Source organism: Saccopteryx leptura, chromosome 6 (genome assembly GCF_036850995.1).
Source record: "Saccopteryx leptura isolate mSacLep1 chromosome 6, mSacLep1_pri_phased_curated, whole genome shotgun sequence".
Lineage (NCBI taxonomy): Eukaryota > Metazoa > Chordata > Mammalia > Chiroptera > Emballonuridae > Saccopteryx > Saccopteryx leptura.
The window spans coordinates 75,665,775-75,685,423 of record NC_089508.1 but is presented as its reverse complement, the minus strand read 5'-3'; the positions used below and the strand labels follow the sequence as shown (position 1 = coordinate 75,685,423).

At 40.4% G+C, this 19,649-nt stretch overlaps 1 protein-coding gene and 1 pseudogene across 4 annotated transcripts in view; both read left to right on the top strand.

The window, feature by feature from the left end:
- CTDSPL2 (CTD small phosphatase like 2) overlaps positions 1-19,649 on the top strand; it is a 91,514-nt gene that overhangs the window by 13,235 nt on the left and 58,630 nt on the right. The window contains exon 2 of one of the 4 annotated variants that reach the window (XM_066388311.1): positions 9,289-9,520. The exons of the other annotated variants lie outside the window; for them this stretch is intronic. The gene's annotated coding sequence lies outside the window, so the exon portion shown is untranslated. The remainder of the gene's footprint in view (positions 1-9,288; positions 9,521-19,649) is intronic. 4 annotated transcript variants of the gene reach the window in all.
- LOC136377092 (eukaryotic translation initiation factor 1 pseudogene) lies at positions 1,280-8,150 on the top strand (annotated as a pseudogene).

Below are 19,649 nucleotides of genomic sequence, written 5' to 3'. Positions count from 1 at the left end.
CAAATTATATGGGAAGAATCAGACTTTATTACCTTTAAAGTTTAATTTCTGATCTGTTTATACATTATTTCTATATATTACTCAGTTTTGTTTCCCTCTTACCCCCTTCATTCAGCAAACATTTGTTTGTAGGAATGTACGTTGGGTTAGTCCTAGATAATTTGTTAATAATTCTTCATATACAATGTGGTATTTTGTTTATTTTTGATAGAAATATATACACCTTAATAGTAAATTATCAACTGAGATTTGCTTGTATCATTAATATGTAACCTTAACACGAGATAATTTGCAACCGTAATTGTTTGCCTCACACATTATTTGAGATCAGGGATTTTTGAAGAGGAAGGAAATTTTATGAGGAAGGAACGTGTTTAGTTTTATTTATAGGCCCCTTTTTTTGTGAGCAAGAATTGATTACTGCTGTGGAAATTGTTTCAGGACGTAGTTTCACCCCCCCCCCCAATTTTGGGTTCTTTTGTTTGTTTTTGAGGGAAATGAGAAAAATTGTGGTTCATTTTAACAAGGATTGAGTTATCTTGTGTGTCAATTTACTGGACTGACAGATAAGATCTCTGCCTTCAAGATTCTTACATTCTAGCACAGTTAAAGATATACAAACAGATTATTTTAATATAATTTGCTAAGGCCTGAGATAGAGGTTTACACAGGTTTGGTGATGTGTTACTTATTGGGGGTGCATTATGCTTTGGCTGAGCTTTAAATGATGAGGATAAGAATTTGTTGAAAGAATGGTTTGAGGTAAAGAGAAAAGCAGAAGTATGATACAGCACAGTGTGTGCAGGAAACTATTATTACTGGAGTACAAAGAGTGAGGCAGCAAATAGCAATGAAGAACTTTGAGATGTGGAGTGTGTGTGTGATACACACACACACTCATAATGCCAGAGTTTAGTCTTTATTTTGAAGGGAGTTGATGGGAAGAAGTAGGCAGATTTATGGACTATGAAGGGTAGATTTAAGGGGAAAAGATTGAGAAATATTTTAGATATAAAATCATCAGCATTTGGTTATTGATCATAGGGCATAAGGAGAGGAAGAGTGACTAGAATATTTGTGATGGTTTCTGGCTTGACTGATTTAGATAGATGATAGTACTTGAGATCAAGAGTATGGTGGCCCAGTGGATAGAGTGTTGGCCCAGTGTGTGGATGTCCCGAGTTTGATTCCCTATCAGGGCACACAGCAGAAGTGACCATCTGCTTCTCTCCCCTTTCTCTCTTCCCCTTCTGCAGCTAGTGGCTGGATTGGTTTGAGCATGGCCCTGGGCACTGAGAAGGCGCTGAAGATTGCTCAGTTGGTCCATCAGCCTCAGGCGCCAAAAATAGATCCATATGGTACTTGAGGTAGATCCTGGTCTAGGCGCATGCCAGAGTCTACCTCACTATCTTCCCTCTCACCCCTCCAACCCCTCAAAAGAATATGGTAGTAGGAAAAATACAGTAGGAAGAGCAGGTTTGGGAATGGGCAAAAGTGAATTCAGTTTGGGGTAAGTTGAATTAGAGGTGCCAAGTGAAAGTGTTGTGGAGGCTGTTGGATATTAGTCTGAAATTTAGAAGTGGTAGAGAAACTAGCAGAATTAATGTTGTAATTTATAATGAACACTGGGAAGAGACTTTTCCCTCACCCTATTCCTTTAGCTGGGCGCAGGAAAATAGAAAGCAAACTTTATTGCCCAGTTTTAGATTGCTGAGCAGTCAGCTTCTTCTACAATGTTTCTGAAATGAGATCTAGTTCAAGTGTTGAAAGAGGGAATGTTTTTCATTATATACTTCTCCCCCAATGTCATGTGTTCTTACGCTTTAAAATGTTATTGCCACCATTTGTTTGTTTTGTATTGTAATCTACTTAAATTTTATCATTTTCATTCATTAGTAGTAGATTTATTCCCCTAGGGTAGTCATTTTCTATTCTTTACCTACCTGTTTTATTCTATTATTACTAATAATAGAAAAGAATTTAGCTAGTAATTGGAGCTCTAAAGAACCTAGAGGATGTGTTAAATTTTAACATGACTAGTAGGATTACCAATACAAAGCTGTATAGGTATATTTAAAACTCTTCCCACCTGACCTGTGGTGGCGCAGTGGATAAAGCGTCGACCTGGAAATGCTGAAGTCGCCGGTTCGAAACCCTGGGCTTGCCTGGTCAAGGCACATATGGGAGTTGATGCTTCCAGCTCCTCCCCCCTTCTCTCTCTCTATCTCTCTTCTCTCTCTCTCTCTGTCTCTCCCTGTCCTCTGTAAGATGAATAAAAAAAAAATTTAAAAAAAAGATTAAAAAAAATTCTTCCCTTTATATTTTAAGGTAGGGTAATTAGGTTATTGCAGGTGTTATGTAGGTAATTTATATCCAGTACTTTGCCCAGTTAATATGTATTGTCTTTGGTTTTGGTATCATGGTAATGCTGACTTAATAAAAGTGAGTTGATAAGTGTTTCCTTCTATTTTTTAGAAGAGTGTGTAGAATTTTTTTTTTAAGACATTTGTGGCCTGACCTGTGGTGACTGCAGTGGATAAAGCGTTGACCTGGAATGCTGAGGTCACTGGTTCAAAACCCCGGGTTTGCTCAGTCAAGACACTTATGGGAGTTGATGCCTCCTGCTCCTCCCCCTTCTCTCTCTCTCTCCTCTTTCTAAAATGAATAATAATAAAAAGACATTTGGTAGGATTCTCCAATGAAGCTATTTGGGCTTAGAGTTTTCTTTTTCTTCCTTCCTTTCCTTCCCTCTTTCCTTTCCTTTTCTTTCTCCTTTTTCTTCCCTCCCACCCTCCCTCCAATTCCTCCTATCCCTTCATCCCTTCCTTTCTTAGATTTTATTTGTTGATTTTTAGAGGAGAGAGAGAAAGAGGGGAGGATTGGAGCTGGAAGAATCAACTCTAGTAGTTGCTCTTGTAGGTGCCTTGACCAGGCAAGCCCAATCTCAACATTCCAGGCTGATGCTTTATCCATTATGCCACCACAAGTCAGGCTCTTTTTTTCTCCCCTCCCCTCCTCTCCTCTCCCCTCCCCTCCCCTCCCCTCCCCTTTCTTTTTTTTTTGCCTTGGATATCAAGTTTTTCCCATCACTAGAGTTCTATAGTTTTATTATGGGTACAGATAGGCCTGATGTTGAGATATGGAATATAGTGTTTTACATTGTTTGTATAATGGTTTAGGTTCTAGACTTTTCTTTTCTACTTATATTATGGGTAAAAATATGGCATAGGAGCTGCCCTGGAACTTGTCAACATAAAACAACTTCCAAACCTATAAAAACTTTTATGAGTTTATTTGAGCCAAACTGTCGACAACTGCCTGGAAGCAGAGTTTCAACAGATTGAGCAAGTGCTCTGGCAAATGGCAGTTTCATCATTTCTTTTATATACCTGTATTAGAATCAAAGGGGAATAAGTAGGAGGGGATTACATGAAATTGATTGGTGATAGATTAGGGAGGCACTAGAAAGCAAAGCAGGGAAATCTCTGGGATTGGATAAAAGTGAAAATGTATACACTAAAACCTCTCTAACATAGGGAGGCGCAAGAAGGGCAAGTTAATTAACATGATAATAACAACGAAAGGGTTTGTTGGTTCCTGCTCTGGTTGGTAGGATGCCTGCCCTCAGGGCAGAAAAAGAAGCTTATCCTCACACCTCAAAGGCATATTATAAGGTACATTATTGCAGATGCAAGAAGCAACTGACAGGCTTCAAAGCAAACATTGACCTTCCTTCAGATAGAGAATAACTCCCAGGACATGACTACCCACCATATACTGCTTTTAGTTAAAAAGTTTTAATGTCAGACCATCCTGTGTGTTTACTCTAGGTCCCTGAGTCTGCAAGGCTACCATGCAGGCTTTCCCTGAGCTTGTCAGCTTAAGTGTGTGGCCCCTTTTTCATCCGCAAACTCTTAACCCCCATTTGTAATATTTGTTTTAGGGGAAGTTTGATTTTGCATTCCTAAATGCCAGTTTATAAACACAGTTGTTTGCAGGTTGTCCTTGTTTTTCCACAGGAAAATCACCCATTGTGAATGACTGTTTAGAAAAAGTAGAAGTAAAAAATAAACTTTAAAGGGAAATGGGAAATTAGAACTTTCAGTAACTTTTTAATTAATTAAGATTTTTTTAGCCTGACCAGGTGGTGGCGTAGTAGATAGAGTGTAGGACCGGGATGCAGAGGACCCAGGTTCAAAACCCCGAGGTCGCCAGCTTGAGCGCGAGCTCATTTGGTTTTAGCAAGGCTCACCAGTTTGAGCCCCAGGTTGCTGGCTTGATCAAAGGGTCACTCCCTCTGATGTAGCACCCCTCCCGTCAAGGCGCATATGAGAAAGCAGTGAATGAACAGCAAAGGCGACTAAGGAGCCACAAAGAAGAATTGATTCTTCTCTTCCTGTCTGCCCCTCTCTCTATCTCTGTCACAAAAATAAAAATTTTTTTATTGGTGATAAATACTGTTTTTACATTGCCAGTTATTTTTTTTAAAATATTTTATTTATTGATTTTTAGAGAGAGGGGAGAGAGAGAGAAGGGGGAGGAGCAGGAAGCATCAACTCCCATATGTGCCTTGACCAGGCAAGCCCAAGGCTTCGAACTGGCAACCTCAGTGTTCCAGGTCGATGCTCTATCCCACTGCGCCACCACAGGTCAGGCTTGCCAGTTATTTTTATTGATGATATTCAGAAATTATTACAGAGTACTTCTTCTGTCCTCACCTCATTTTTCTCAGTCATAAAATGAAAATAATGGATACTTCGTTATGTTGTTGAAATATTAAGTGAAATAATTTATTACAGATTATTCTTGACTCACAATGAGATTATGTCCCAATAAACCCATCATAATTGAAAATATCATTAATTCAAATATGCATTTAACACAACTAACCTGCCAAATATCGGAGCTTAGCCTAACCTACCTTAAATGTGCTCAGAACATTAGCCTACACAAAGCCGATTTTATAACAAAGTGTTGAATATCTTGTAATTTTTTGAATACTGTATTTGAAAGTGAAAAACAGTGGTTGTAGAAATAAAACCTTTTTTTTTTTTTTTTCAAAGAGAAGAGAGAGAGAAAAAGAAAGAGGGGAGAAGCAGGAAGCATCAGCTTGTAGTAGTTGCTTCCTGTAACTGACTTGACCAGTCATGTCCAGAGTTTTGAACTAGTGACCTCAGCATTCCAGGTCTATGCTTTATCTGCCACCACAGGTTGGAAAACAATGGTTGTATGGGTATAGAATGGTTGTAAATTTATCAGTCATTTACACTCATTATCACATGATTGGGAGCTGTGGTTAGCTACTGCTGCATGTTGCTAGCCTGGCAAACAGTGAATATTCAAAATTTGCAGTAGTTTCTTTTTTAAATACATTTTTTTTAGATTTTTTAAATTTTATTCATTTAGAGAGGGGAAAGAAGGGGGTGGGGAGGAGCAGGAAGCATCAACTCCCATATGTGCCTTGACCAGGCAAGCCCAGGATGTCGAACCAGGGACTTCAGTGTTCTAGGTCAATGCTTTATCAACTGTACCACTACAGGACGGGCTGCAGTACAGTTTCTACTAATACATATCACTTTAGCACCATTGTAAAGTAAAAAAAATTTAAGTTGAACCATTGTAAGTTGGGTACCAACTATAAAAGCACTTAAGACAGTGCCTTGCACTAGTTGTTAACAAAGGACAGCTGTTGGTTGTATATCCTTTTCCCTTTTCTGTGTTCAGATAAATGTGGTTAAAATCGATACTTTACCTTTGAAAGAGTAGGTTGAGTTTTAGTTTTCTCTTTTATTTTTTTTTAATTTATTCATTTTTAGAGAGGAGAGAGAGAGGGTGAGAGACAGAGAGAGAGAGGAGAGAGACAGAGAGAGAGAAGGGGGGAGGTGCTGGAAGCATCAACTCCCATATGTGCCTTGACCAGGCAAGCCCAGGGTTTTGAACCAGCGACCTCAGCATTTCCAGGTCGATGCTTTATCCACTGCGCCACCACAGGTCAGGCATTAGTTCTCTTTTTTAAAAATTTTATTTATTTATTTTTGAGAAAGTGGAAGGAAGGAAGAAAGAGAAAGAAACAGTGATTTGTTGTTCCACTTATTTATGCATTCATTGGTTGATTCTTGTCTGTACCATGGCCAGAAATCGAACCCTCAGCCTTGCCATATCAGGGTGATGCTCTAACCAACTGAGCTACCCAGCCAGGGCTGAGGGTTGGTTTTCTGAAGTGTCAATACTTTTTTTTTAATTTTTAATTTTTTTAAATTTTTTACAGAGACAGAGAGTGAGTCAGAGAGAGGGATAGACAGGGACAGACAGACAGGAACGGAGAGAGATGAGAAGCATCAATCATTAGTTTTTCGTTGCGCGTTGCAACACCTTAGTTGTTCGTGGATTGCTTTCTCATATGTGCCTTGACCGCGGGCCTTCAGCAGACCGAGTAACCCCTTGCTGGAGTCAGTGACCTTGGGTTCAAGCTGGTGGGCTTTTCCTCAAACCAGATGAACCCACATTCAAGCTGGTGACCTCGGGGTCTCGAACCCGGGTCCTCTGCATCCCAGTCCGATGCTCTATCCACTGCGCCACCGCCTGGTCAGGCAAGTGTCGATACTTTTAACACGTTGCTTTGGTGTAGTGTAGTATACTTGGTTGGATTGTGTTTTAGTGTTTCGGTAGGCATGAGCATTTAAGCCTTTATTTTAGAGTTTTAGTAATTTGCAGGAAGTGCCATAAATTTATCAAATATTTAAAGTATTAACTATAGTCCCATTATTTTGGAAAGTTCAGGTAGAAATAAAGCAAATATCTACACTTTGTAAATTAAACAAAAGAAAGTTATATAATATCTGTTCTTAAGTGTTAAAATGAAAAATTTTTTAAAACCTTGGGTTTAAGGCCCCAGTCACTGAGCCGCCGCCGAGGACTCAGCAACCTCCCTCTTAAGCCCCCCCTCGCTTCCCGACGCTCCGTCCCCCCTGCCCGCCTTCTCCCGCCGCAGCCTTCCGCAGGCCGTTTCCACTGAGGAAAAGGAATCATATCGTATATCCGCTATCCAGAACCTCCACTCTTTCGACCCCTTTGCTGATGCAAGTAAGGGTGATCTGCTTCCTGCTGGCACTGAGGATTATATCCATATAAGAATTCAACAGAGAAACGGCAGGAAGACCCTTACTACTGTCCAAGGGATCGCTGATGATTACGATAAAAAGAAACTAGTGAAGGCGTTTAAGAAGAAATTTGCCTGCAATGGTACTGTAATTGAGCATCCAGAATATGGAGAAGTAATTCAGCTACAGGGTGATCAGTGCAAGAACATATGCCAGTTCCTGGTAGAGATTGGACTGGCTAAGGACGACCAGCTGAAGGTTCATGGGTTCCAAGTGCTTTTGGCTCACTGAAGCTTAAGTGAGGATTTCCTTGCAATGAGTAGCATTTCCCTCTGTCCCTTGTCACAAGTTTAAAAACCTCACAGCTTATGAGATGTAACCATTTGGGGTCTGCTTTTAACTTGGACTAGTGTAACTCCTTCATGCAATAAACTGAAAAGAGCCATGCTGTCTAGTCTTGAAGTCCCTCATTTAAACAGAGGTCAAACAGTAGGCGCCTGGCAGTGTCCTGCCTGAAACAAAGCAGTAATGTGATGTTTCAGCCAAGCCCCAAGATTCCAGACAGCTATGTCTGGCTCCTCTCTAGAGTTCCCTGCCCTCAGAGAATGTCACCACCAGGACACCCTGCAGTGAAGCTGAGAGGCAAGTGGTTAGGCAGCAGCGGCTTCTGTGCCACTAGAGGGAGCCTTTGGTAGTCAAAAGATCGCCAACAGGACTGGGTGGATGGACTTGAGAAAGCTACCTTTCCTCAAGTGAGGTGATGAGGATATCTGGCTTGCCACTAAGGTCTTTTGGACCAGACATATCCTGGCTAATTGATGTCCAAACACCAGAATTTTAGGCCAACCTTATATCAGAGTTCAACTTTTGACAAGGGAACAAATTTCAAGCCGATGGGTCAGTCACTTAGCTAGGTGTAGAGCTTGCAACTTACTAGGAACAGCTGCCCAAGGCCATGTGAAATAACAAACTGATTTTTGGGTTTTTCCCCCCTTCAGTTTTAATGTTATGTAATGTATTTAAACCCTTATTTAAATAAACTTGTTTAAACCCCCCCCCCCCCAAAAAAAAACCTTGGGTTTAAAACAAGAAGTTATGCTTAACCAAGTTGCTAGAGTTAAATTCTTCTTAGAATTTTCTTTTTTAAAGTAAGGGAATTGGTAGTACATATTTACAGGTTTTATTCAGTTCTGTTGAAAAGATTTTTTTGGTTAAAACTCATTTAACATTTTTAAATATTTGCATTATGAAGTAGTGAGTTTCATGTCTCTTTAATTATTTAAGTAGATTCAGAGTTACTGTTAGATATGATGCTACCTGAGGGATTTCTTCTTTGGTTGGAATGGTTAAACTATAGTCTGTTTCAACTTGAGTGTTTTAGATTCTTAGAAAAAAATGAGGAAAGGAGATTTCCCAGGCACTTAACAGAATGGGAAATAGAGGTAGCCTATAAATTAATTAAAGCATTTAGTTTTACTAGTTATGACTACAATTTAAAATAATATTTACTTTCAGCTGGAAAAAAATTTAAAAATTAATTCTGATGTACATGATTTAGCTATATAGGTTCTCTTTGTATTCTGCTGATGAAACCTTCTTTCCAAATAGCAGTGTGTTAATATTCCTAGAGATACTACCAAATATTAATAATCTTTGACCTAATAAATTTACCTGACCAGGTGGTGGCGCAGTATAGAGCATCGGACTGGGATGCGGAGGACCCAGGTTCGAGACCCCGAGGTCGCCAGCTTGAGCGCGGGCTCATCTGGTTTGAGCAAAGTTCATCAGCTTGGACCCAGAGTTGCTGGCTCGAGCAAGGGGGTTACTTGGTCTGCTGAAGGCTCATGGTCAAGGCACATATGAGAGAGCAATCAATGAACAACTAAGGTGTTGCAACGAAAAACTAATGACTGATGCTTCTCATCTCTCTTTGTTCCAGTTTGTCTGTCCCTATCTATCCCTCTCTCTGACTCTCTCTCTGTCTCTGGGAAAAAAAAAAAAAAAGAAACTGTCTTAAGAGTCAGAACTATGGACTAAAGTTTATGCACGGAATTATTAAATTTGAGGTGATTTTAGTGAGAAATTATGAACAGCTTCATTTTTAACAGGTCAATCAGTAAGTACATAAATTATAGAACGCTTATCTGTATATTGGAATATTAGGTGACCATCAAAAAAATGTTTTCAGGCCTGGTCTCTGGGTGATGCAGTGGATAAAGCTTCAACTTGGAAGGCTGAGGTCGTCAGTTCCAAACCTTGGGCTTGCCGTGTCAAGGCACATATAAGCGACCAGTGAACAACTACAGTGAAGCAACTATGAGTGGATACGCCTCGATCCCTACCTCCTCCTCTTTTCTCTGTGACATCAATAAATAAAATCTAAAAAAAAAAATTGTTTTCAGATTTTTAAAAGACCAGAGGTAAGGAGTTCATAGTAATAAAAGGGGTTACAAACAAGTCTACCATTCTGCATGTAGTGTAATTCAAACTATTGATTAAAATGTTTATACATATTTAAGCAAGTCAAGTATTATATAACCTCATTTTAGTCACTTCTGGATTGAGGAATTATGTGAGTTTTTTTTCATATATTTCTGTGCTTTTAAAATTTTCTAACAATGGGCCTTGGCTGGGTAGTTCAGCTGTTTATAGCATTATCTCAATATACCAAGGTTGCAGATTTGATCCCTGGTCACGGTACATACAGGAATCAACCAGTGAATGCATAAAAAAATGGAACAACAAATTGATGTTTCTCTCCCCCCCCCTTCCTCTGTCTAAAATCAGTAAATTTAAAAAATACTTAAAAATTTTAATAATATATATTTTATAATAAGAAAAGGCTAGGTATGGCCACCAGAAATAGAAATTCGTTAAACTTGTAAGGAGTCAAGAGTGAATTTTGTCTTAACGTAGATTGAATACTTAACCTATGCTTCTCCTAGAGTTGTTGTAAGTCTGGTACATAATACATATTCACTGTATTCCCCCTACTCTCTCATTTGGGTCATATTTTTTTGTTCCTTTGCTTGTCTCATAATTTTTTGTTGAAAACTGGCTTTTTAGATAACATTGTAGCCACTGTGGATTCAGAAGTTTTTCCCTTGAAGGTTGTTGAGTCATTTCCACAGGCAAAATCTCTGCATCTGTCTCCCTGCAGTATGCAGCCCCTTAAAAAAAATTTTTTTTTTAAGCTTGGCATACTAGAGTATACTCCTGTGTCTGCATAGTTTTGTGGTTCAGCTAATGATTGGATATGTATTGTGCCCAAACATCTTGTGTAGTAAAGCTTCTTCCTCTGCCTGTGGATTTTTGTGGGGTGCACATTCAAAGATCATACTTTTTTTAGTCTATCCCAGATTTTATTTTCCACTGGTCCATTTCATATCTGCTGTGTTCATATGTGCAGTCACAGGGTTAGCCAAGACTATGTGGGTGATTTAGGACTTCTTAGTCTCTACTGTGCATGACAGACTTGGATTAGAAATCTTAAATATTGGCCCTGGCCAGTTGGCTCACTGGATAGAGCATCGGCTTGATGTACCGATGTCCAGGGTTTGATCCCTGGTCAGGGAACACATGAGAATCAACCATCTACTTCTCTTCCCCTCTTCTCTCCCCCTCTTGCAGCCAGTGGCTCGATTGGTCTGAGCGTAAGCCTCAGGTGCTGAGGATAGCTCGATTGATTTGAGCATTGGCCCCAGATGGGGATTGCTGGGTGGATCCTGGTTGGAGTGCATGCTCTTAAGAGTCCATATCCCCTCCTCTCAGTTTAAAAAAAAAAAGGGAAGTCTAAGTATTAATTAGATTTATCTCACAACAGTCTCAAAATAGTGATGCCAGCACTTTCACTATGTTTGATTACTGACGCCTTATACACACTTTTTTCCCCTGTGCTGTCCCTGTTCATTCCTCACTTCTAAATAGTTGAATCTATATTTCCATTGTCAGAGAGTATAGCCCTTACATACTATACTCTCTCCCTTTCAAACTTCATTTTATTTTAGTTGTATTAGTAACTATATTCTGTACTTGATGCTCACCATTAGTTTTTATGTAGTAGCTGTAGTCAATTTGGTTTTCTGAAGTGCTCTATTAGATTTTTTAGGAAGGATCCCATTGGCACAATATTTCCAGAGTTCTTGCATATTGATAAAAACTTGTCTGTGGCCATTATTATTTTTAGCAAAATAGAGAATGACAGAAACAGGAAGGCAGAGAGATAGGAAGCATCAACTCATAGTTGCGGCACTTTATTTGTTCATTGATTGCTTCTCATTGTAGCCATTATTCTTGTAAATTATTTTTTTATTTAGTGAGATGAGGGAAGGTAGAGACAGATCCCACATGTGCCCTGACCGGGATCCACCTGGCAAGCCCACTAGGGGGCGATGCTTTGCCCATTTGGGGCCCTTGTTCTGTTTCACGGGAGTCATTTTTTAGCACCTGATGTGGAGGCCATGGAGCCATCCTCAGCGCCTGGTGCCAACTCGCTCCAATCGAGCCATGGCTGCAGGAGGGGAGGAGAAAAGAGAGAGAGAGAGAGAGAGAGAACCGAGAAGGGGAGGGGTGGAGAAGTAGTTGGGCGCTTTTGTGTGCCCTGACCAGGAATCGAACCAGGAACATTCACACGCTGGGCTGATGAAGGGCCAATAAATTATTATTCTTGTTGGATTGAAAATCCTTGGTGTACATGTTCTTTCCTTGATTTTTTAAATTTGAAATATGTTAACCCCATTTTTCTTCTGGCATAAAGTGTTGCTATTGAAAAATTTAGAATAGTCTATTATTTTTTTATTTTTAATTGATTTTCAGAAAGGGGAGAGAGAGAAAGAAAGGCAGGGGGAGAAGCAGGAAGCATCAACTGATAGTTGCTTCTCGTATATGCCTTGACCAGGCAAGCACTGCATTCCAGGTTGATGTTTTACCCTCTGTGCCACCCCAGGTCAGGCCTAGAATAGTCTATTTTTCTTGTCATTATAAAGTTACTTAGTGCGTGCCTAGGTTAGGGATCTGTGAGTCTGTGAATTACTGTTCATTGTAATTACAATTTGAATTACTGTTTATTGTAATCACAATTTTATTTTAATTTAATTTTTTATTTTTTTTACAGAGACAGCGAGCGAGTCAGAGAGAGAGATAGATAGGGACAGACAGACAGGAACAGAGAGAGATGAGAAGCATCAATCATTAGTTTTTCATTGCGACACCTTAGTTGTTCATTGATTGCTTTCTCATATGTGCCTTGACCGTGGGCCTTCAGCAGACCGAGTAACCCCTTGCTCGAGCCCGCGACCTTGAGTCCAAGCTGGTGAGCTTTGCTCAAACCAGATGAGTCCGCACTCAAGCTGGGGACCTCGGGGTCTCGAACCTGGGTTCTCTGCATCCCAGTCCGATGCTCTATCCACTGTGCCACCTCCTGGTCAGGCTGTAATCACAATTTTATTATACTTAGCCATGCCCATTTACACTGCTCACAAAAATTAGGGGATATTTTATCACTTTGCATTCATTTTGAAATATCCCCTAATTCTTCTGCTCACAAAAATTAGGGAATATTTTATTGCTTCATATTCATTTTGAAGTATCCCCTAATTTTTGTGAGCAGAATATTTACATATTGTCTTTGGCTGCTTTTGCTATACATTGCTATAGACAACTCTGGACACTGGTATTTGAATTTCATATAACTTTCACCCTATGGTGTGCAGGACTAAAAATATTTACTGTTTGGGTCTATAAGAAAATGTCTGCCTACATCTCCCTAAATGCCCAAAGGCTTTTTTTCCTCTTTTTCTAAAGTTCAGTAAAGTTCTAGTAATTCACACTAGACTGTGTCTTGATATTTGTCATCTGGGTTGCAGCTCTCAGCTCTGTGTCTCTCAGTACATGGTTTTTGTTTGTTTTTAACAGAGAGAGAGAGAGAGAGAGCGAGCAGGCGTGAGCAAGGGACAGGCAGGAAGGGAGAGAGATGAGAAGCATCAGTTCTTCATTGTAGCTCCTTAGTTGTTCATTGATTGCTTTCTCATATGTACCTTGACCGTGAGGCTCCAGCTGAGCTGGTGACCCTTTGCTCAAGCCAGTGACTGGGCTCAAGCTGGTGATGGGGTCATGTCTATGATCCTACACTCAAGCCAGCAACCTCAGGGTTTCGAACCTGGTCCTCTGCATCCCAGGTTGATCCTCTATCCACTGCGCCACTTCCTTGTCAGGTTCTGTACATGGTTTTAAACTTTTTCTATTTCTGGGAGTTTTCTTGTTACAGTTTTTAATATCTAATCTTTGAACTTTAATATTTTATCAATTTCTCTTGAAGCCTCATTTTTAAAATTTTTACAAATATTCCTTTTATCTGTTGTGCTTATTTACTTTTGTTCCTTCTTTTTTACTTTGTTTCTGAAATGATTTTTTTCTTTGCTTTTTAATTTTTTACTGAGTTCTGCCACTTCATACCCCTCCTTTCACCCCTACTCCAAATCTTGGTTAAATTTGTTCTTGTATTAGTGTCTTTAAGCTTCCTTGGAAACAGTAGTTTATAGTTGTAATCTGTTTTTGTGGGCAAATCTTTTGTAATTTACTGTCTGTAGGAAGTTAGGAATTTTATTCTGGTTCTCTTATTTTCCTATGATAACTGTATAGTTTCTGATCTAATTTCTGTTACGTTTTTTGTTTGTTTTGTTTTTGTTTTTTTAAGTGAGAGGAAGGGAGAGAGTGAGACAGACTCCTGCATATGCATGCCCCTACTGGGATCCACCCGGCAACCCCTGGCTGGGGTCGTGCTTGAATCAACCGAGCTATTTTTAGTTCCTGAGGCTGCTGCTCAGACCATACTCAGCACCCTGACAGACACTCGAACCAAATGAGCCACTGGCTGTGGGAGAGAAGCAGATGGTCGCTTCTCTTGTGTGCCCTGACTGGGAATTAAACCGGCATGTAAATACACAGGGCCAATACTCTTATCCACTGAACCAACCAGCCAGGGCTTCTGTAACTTTTTAATGTGAAACCTGTTTTCCTAAAGAAAGTTTGGTTCAAGATAGGGTTTTTGTTTTGTTTGTGTTTTTAGAGAGAGAAAGGGGGGAGGAGCAGGAAGCATCAACTCCTGTATGTGTCTTGACCAGGCAAGCCCAGGGTTTCGAACTGGCAACCTCAGCATTCCAGGTCAACACTTTATCCACTGTGCCACCACAAGTCATGCAAGTCAAGGTTGGTTTTTAGTTGTTGTTTTTTAATGGAAAATACCAAATATATGTAAAAAGTAAACAGAATGGTATTATTAATCCCCATATAACCATTGCTTACTTTCAGTAGTTGTTAACATTTTGTTTTTCTAGTGGCATCTATACCCCACTCATTCCCAACTTCCTCCTGCCTGGTTGGTAGTTATTGTTCTGAAGAATTTTTTACAGGTGTTGATTTGGGTATAAAATTTGCATACTTTGAAACTCATTGATTTTAGCTGTTAAAGTTTTGACCAACAGACCCACACCCCTATTGCAGTTTAGGACATTTTCTTTCCCAATGCAGCTTCTATTGTGATACTTTTCTTCTTAGATTATTTTTGCCCTTGATAGAATTTGTTTAATGGTGTCATCAAATATGTGCTCTTAGGTCTGCCATTGCTCAGCATAGTGTCTGTGAGATTCTTTCATGTTGTTGATATTAGTGATTGTTGCTTTTTGTTTCTGATTATTCCACTGTATAAAACACCATATTCATCTGTCTGTTGCTGGGCATTTATGTTTTTTCCAGTTTGAGGCTGTTGTAAATAAAGCTGTCAGGAACCATTTTGTAAAAGTGTGTTGTGGACGATGTTTACATTTCAATTGGATAAAAACTTAGAAGTGAACTTACTGTATCAAAGGGCTTAGTGTTGTTTATTAGCAATTGCTTAACTTTTACCAAAAACCTTATATTTCCATCAGCAGATTATGAGAGTTCCTTGCTACCATTTGTTGTCAGTTTTTTTCATTTTTGCCATTCAAGTAGATGTTGAGTAGTGTGCTATTGTGATTTTTTAACATATACTTCTTTCTCAGTGATAATATTAAGTATCATTTCATATTCTTGTATACAATCATCTAGTTTTTATAAAGTGTCTTTTCATATCTTTTGCCCATTTTTTCTGTTGGCTAGTTTTTCTGTTTCTGTTTCATGATTTCCTTATATATTCAGCATACATGTACTTTGTGAGATATAAATATTTTGTGAATAATATCGCATTTGTTGCTTGACTTGATTTTTGTGGAGAGAGGGAGAGAGGTGAGAAGCATCAAGTCATAGTTGTGGCACCTTAGTTGTTCATTGATTGCTTTCTCATATGTACCTTGATAGGGGGGGCGGTGCTCCAGCTGAACCAGCAACCATGGGCTTCAAGCCAGTGACCATGGGGTCGTGTTTATGAGCTCACGCTCAGACTGGTGAACCTGAGCTCAAGGCTGGTGACCTTGGGGTTTTGAACCTGGGTCCTTAGCATCCCAAGCCAATGCTCTATCCATTGCGCTACCACTTGGTCTGACAACTTTTGATTTCTTACTGTTGTCTTTTGGTTAGTAGAAAATAAATTTTTTTTTTTTTTGTATTTTTCTGAAGCTGGAAATGGGGAGAGACAGTCAGACAGACTCCCGCATGCGCCCGACCGGGATCCACCCGGCACGCCCATCAGGGGCGAAGCTCTGCCCACCAGGGGGCGATGCTCTGCCCCTCCGGGGCATCGCTCTGCAGCGATCAGAGCCACTCTAGCGCCTGGGGCAGAGGCCAAGGAGCCATCCCCAGCGCCCGGGCCATCTTTGCTCCAATGGAGCCTTGGCTGCGGGAGGGGAAGAGAGACAGGGAGGAAGGAGGGGGGGGGATGGAGAAGCAAATGGGCGCTTATCCTGTGTGCCCTGGCCGGGAATTGAACCCGGGTCCCCTGCACGCCAGGCCGATGCTCTACCGCTGAGCCAACCGGCCAGGGCCCCAGTAGAAAATAAATTTATATGGAGTTTATCTTGTTTATGATCTTATGGTTATTTTTTTTAAGATTTTATTTATTGGTTTGTTTTTTGTGGAGAGAGGAGAGAGAGAGAAAGGGGTGTGTAGGAGCAGGAAACATCAACTTATAGTAGGTACTTCTTGTACATGCCTTGATTAAGCAAGCCCCTGGGGCTTTGAACCGGTGACCTCAACATTTCAGGTCAACACTATCCACTGTGCCACCATAGGTCAGGCATTATGGTTAGTTTATATACAAGATCATGCCTTCTGCAAAGAGATTGTTTTACTTTTTTCCTTTATTTTATTTTTTATATTTTGTTTTTTTGAGGAAGGCAGGGAGAGAGAGACAGGAGCATCTAGCTGTTTCTGTATATGCCCTGACTTGGAAACTGAACTAGCAACCTCTGCACTCCAGGACAACACTCCAACCAACTTATCCAGCCAGGGCTTAATTTTTTTAATTTATTGATTGATTTTTAGGGAGAGAGAGAGAGGAAGGGAAGAGGGAAAGGGAAGCATTCATTTGCTCTTCCACTCAGTCGTGTGTTCATTGATTGCTTCTTATTTGTGCCCTGACCAAGGATTGAACCTACAACCTTGTTTCAGATGACTCTCTCTCTCTCTCTTTTTTTTTTTACAGAGACAGAGAGTCAGAGAGAGGGATAGACAGGGACAGACAGGAACGGAGAGATGAGAAGCATCAATCATCAGTCTTTCATTGTGGCACCTTAGTTGTTCATTGATTGCTCTCTCATATGTGCCTTGACCATGGGGCTACAGCAGACCGAGTAACCCAGGGGTCCCCAAACTATGGCCCACTGGCTGCATGCGGTCCTCTGAGGCCATTTATCTGGCCCCCGCCAGCACTTCCGGTCCCCGCCACACTTCCGAAAGGGGCACCTCTTTCATTGGTGGTCAGTGAGAAGAGTACAGAATGCATGATGTATGTGGAGTACTGTATGTGTCGCTGCCGCAAAGCGCTGCGTCACTCACGTACAGTACTACTTCCAGTGATGGGGGACGCATGCTTCACGGCTCCGGAAGCGCGTCATATCACTTGTTACAGCTAGCAGTGACAAATATGGAACCGGACATTGACCATCTCATTAGCCAAAAGCAGGCCCATAGTTCCCACTGAAATACTGGTCAGTTTGTTGATTTAAATTTACTTGTTCTTTATTTTAAATATTGTATTTGTTCCCGTTTTGTTCTTTTACTTTAAAATAAGATATGTGTAGTGTGCATAGAGATTTGTTCATAGTTTTTTTTATAGTCCGGTCCAACAATGGTTTGAGGGATAGTGAACTGACCCCCTGTGTAAAAAGTTTGGGGACCTCTGGATAACCCCTTGCTCAAGCGAGCGACCTTGGGTCCAAGCTGGTGAGCTTTTTGCTCAAACCAGATGAGTCCGCGCTCAAGCTGGCGACCTTGGGTCTCGAACCTGGGTTCTCTGCATCTCAGTCCGATACTCTATCCCAGGGGTCTCAAACTCGCGGTCCGCGGGCCGCATGCGGCCCGCCCACCAATTTGTGCGGCCCGCAGACTACAACTGACTGAGCCTACAAGCCAGGGCCACTTTCTCCTTTCTTTTATTTATTTATTTTTATTTATTGTGTTTACATAGATTCTAATGTCTTCCTGAATATATCCTCCCCCCATGTTCCCTAGTACATCTCCCTGTCCCCCTCCTCGTAATGCCCTCCCCTCTTCACTCCAGGATTTGCTTTTCTGCTCTCATCCCATCCTATCACCCTGTCATCCCCTTTCCCTCTGTCCGCTTTCCTTCTGGATCCTTTGATCCCGCCTCTGTCTCTATTCTGTTCCTCAGTTCATATTGTTCCTCGGATTCCTCAGATGAGTGAGGTCATATATTTTTCTTTCTCTGCCTGGCTATTTCACTTGACATAATAGTTTCCAGGTCCATCCATGTTGTTGCAAAAAGTAATATTTCCTTCTTTTTCATGGCCCCATAGTATTCCATTATGTATATGTACCACTGCTTTTTTTTTTTATAATAATTTTATTTTTTTAATGGGGTGACATCAATAAATCAGGATACATATATTCAAAGATAACAAGTCCAGGTTATCTTGTCGTTCAATTATGTTGCATACCCATCACCCAAAGTCAGATTGTCCTCTGTCACCTTCTATCTAGTTTTCTTTGTGCCCCTCCCCCTCCCCTATTCCCTCTCCCTCTCCCCCCTCCCCCCCGTAACCACCACACTCATCAATGTCTCTTAGTTTCACTTTTATGTCCCACCTATGTACGGAATAATGCAGTTCCTGGTTTTTTCTGATTTACTTATTTCGCTTCGTATCATGTTATCAAGATCCCACCATTTTGCTGTAAATGTTCCGATGTCATCATTTCTTATGGCTGAGGAGTATTCCATAGTGTATATGTGCCAAATCTTCTTTATCCAGTCGTCTATTGACGGGATTTTTGGTTGTTTCCATGTCCTGGCCACTGTGAACAATGCTGCAATAAACATGGGGCTGCATGTGTCTTTACGTATCAATGTTTCTGAGTTTTTGGGGTATATACCCAGTAGAGGGATTGCTGGGTCATAAGGTAGTTCTATTTTCAGTTTTTTGAGGAACCACCATACTTTCTTCCATAATGGTTGTACTACTTTACATTCCCACCAACAGTGTATGAGGGTTCCTTTTTCTCCACAGCCTCTCCAACATTTGTTATTACCTGTCTTGCTAATAATAGCTAATCGAACAGGTGTGAGGTGGTATCTCATTGCCGTTTTGATTTGCATTTCTCTAATAGCTAAAGAAGATGAGCATCTTTTCATATATCTGTTGGCCATTTGTATTTCTTCCTGGGAGAAGTGTCTGTTCATATCCTCTTCCCATTTTTTTATTGAATTGTTTGTTTGTTTGTTGTTGAGTTTTATGAGCTCTTTGTATATTTTGGATATTAGGCCCTTATCTGAGCTGTTGTTTGAAAATATCATTTCCCATTTAGTTGGCTTTCTGTTTATTTTGTTATCAGTTTCTCTTGCTGAGCAAAAACTTCTTAGTCTGATGTAGTCCCATTCATTTATCTTTGCCTTCACTTCTCTTGCCTGTGGAGTCAAATTCATAAAATGCTCTTTAAAACCCAGGTCCATGAGTTGAGTACCTATGTCTTCTTCTATGTACTTAATTGTTTCAGGTCTTATGTTTAGATCTTTGATCCATTTTGAGTTAATTTTTGTACAGGGGGACAAACTGTAGTCCAGTTTCATTCTTTTGCATGTGGCTTTCCAGTTTTCCCAGCACCATTTATTGAAGAGGCTTTCTTTTCTCCATTGTGTGTTGTTGGCCCCTTTATCAAAAATTATTTGACTATATATATGTGGTTTTATTTCTGGACTTTCTATTCTGTTCCATTGGTCTGAGTGTCTATTTTTCTGCCAATACCATGCTGTTTTGATTGTCGTGGCCCTATAATATAGTTTGAAGTCAGGTATTGTAATGCCCCCAGCTTCATTCTTTTTCTTTAGGATTGCTTTGGCTATTCGGGGTTTTTTATAGTTCCATATAAATCTGATGATTTTTTGCTCTATTTCTTTAAAAA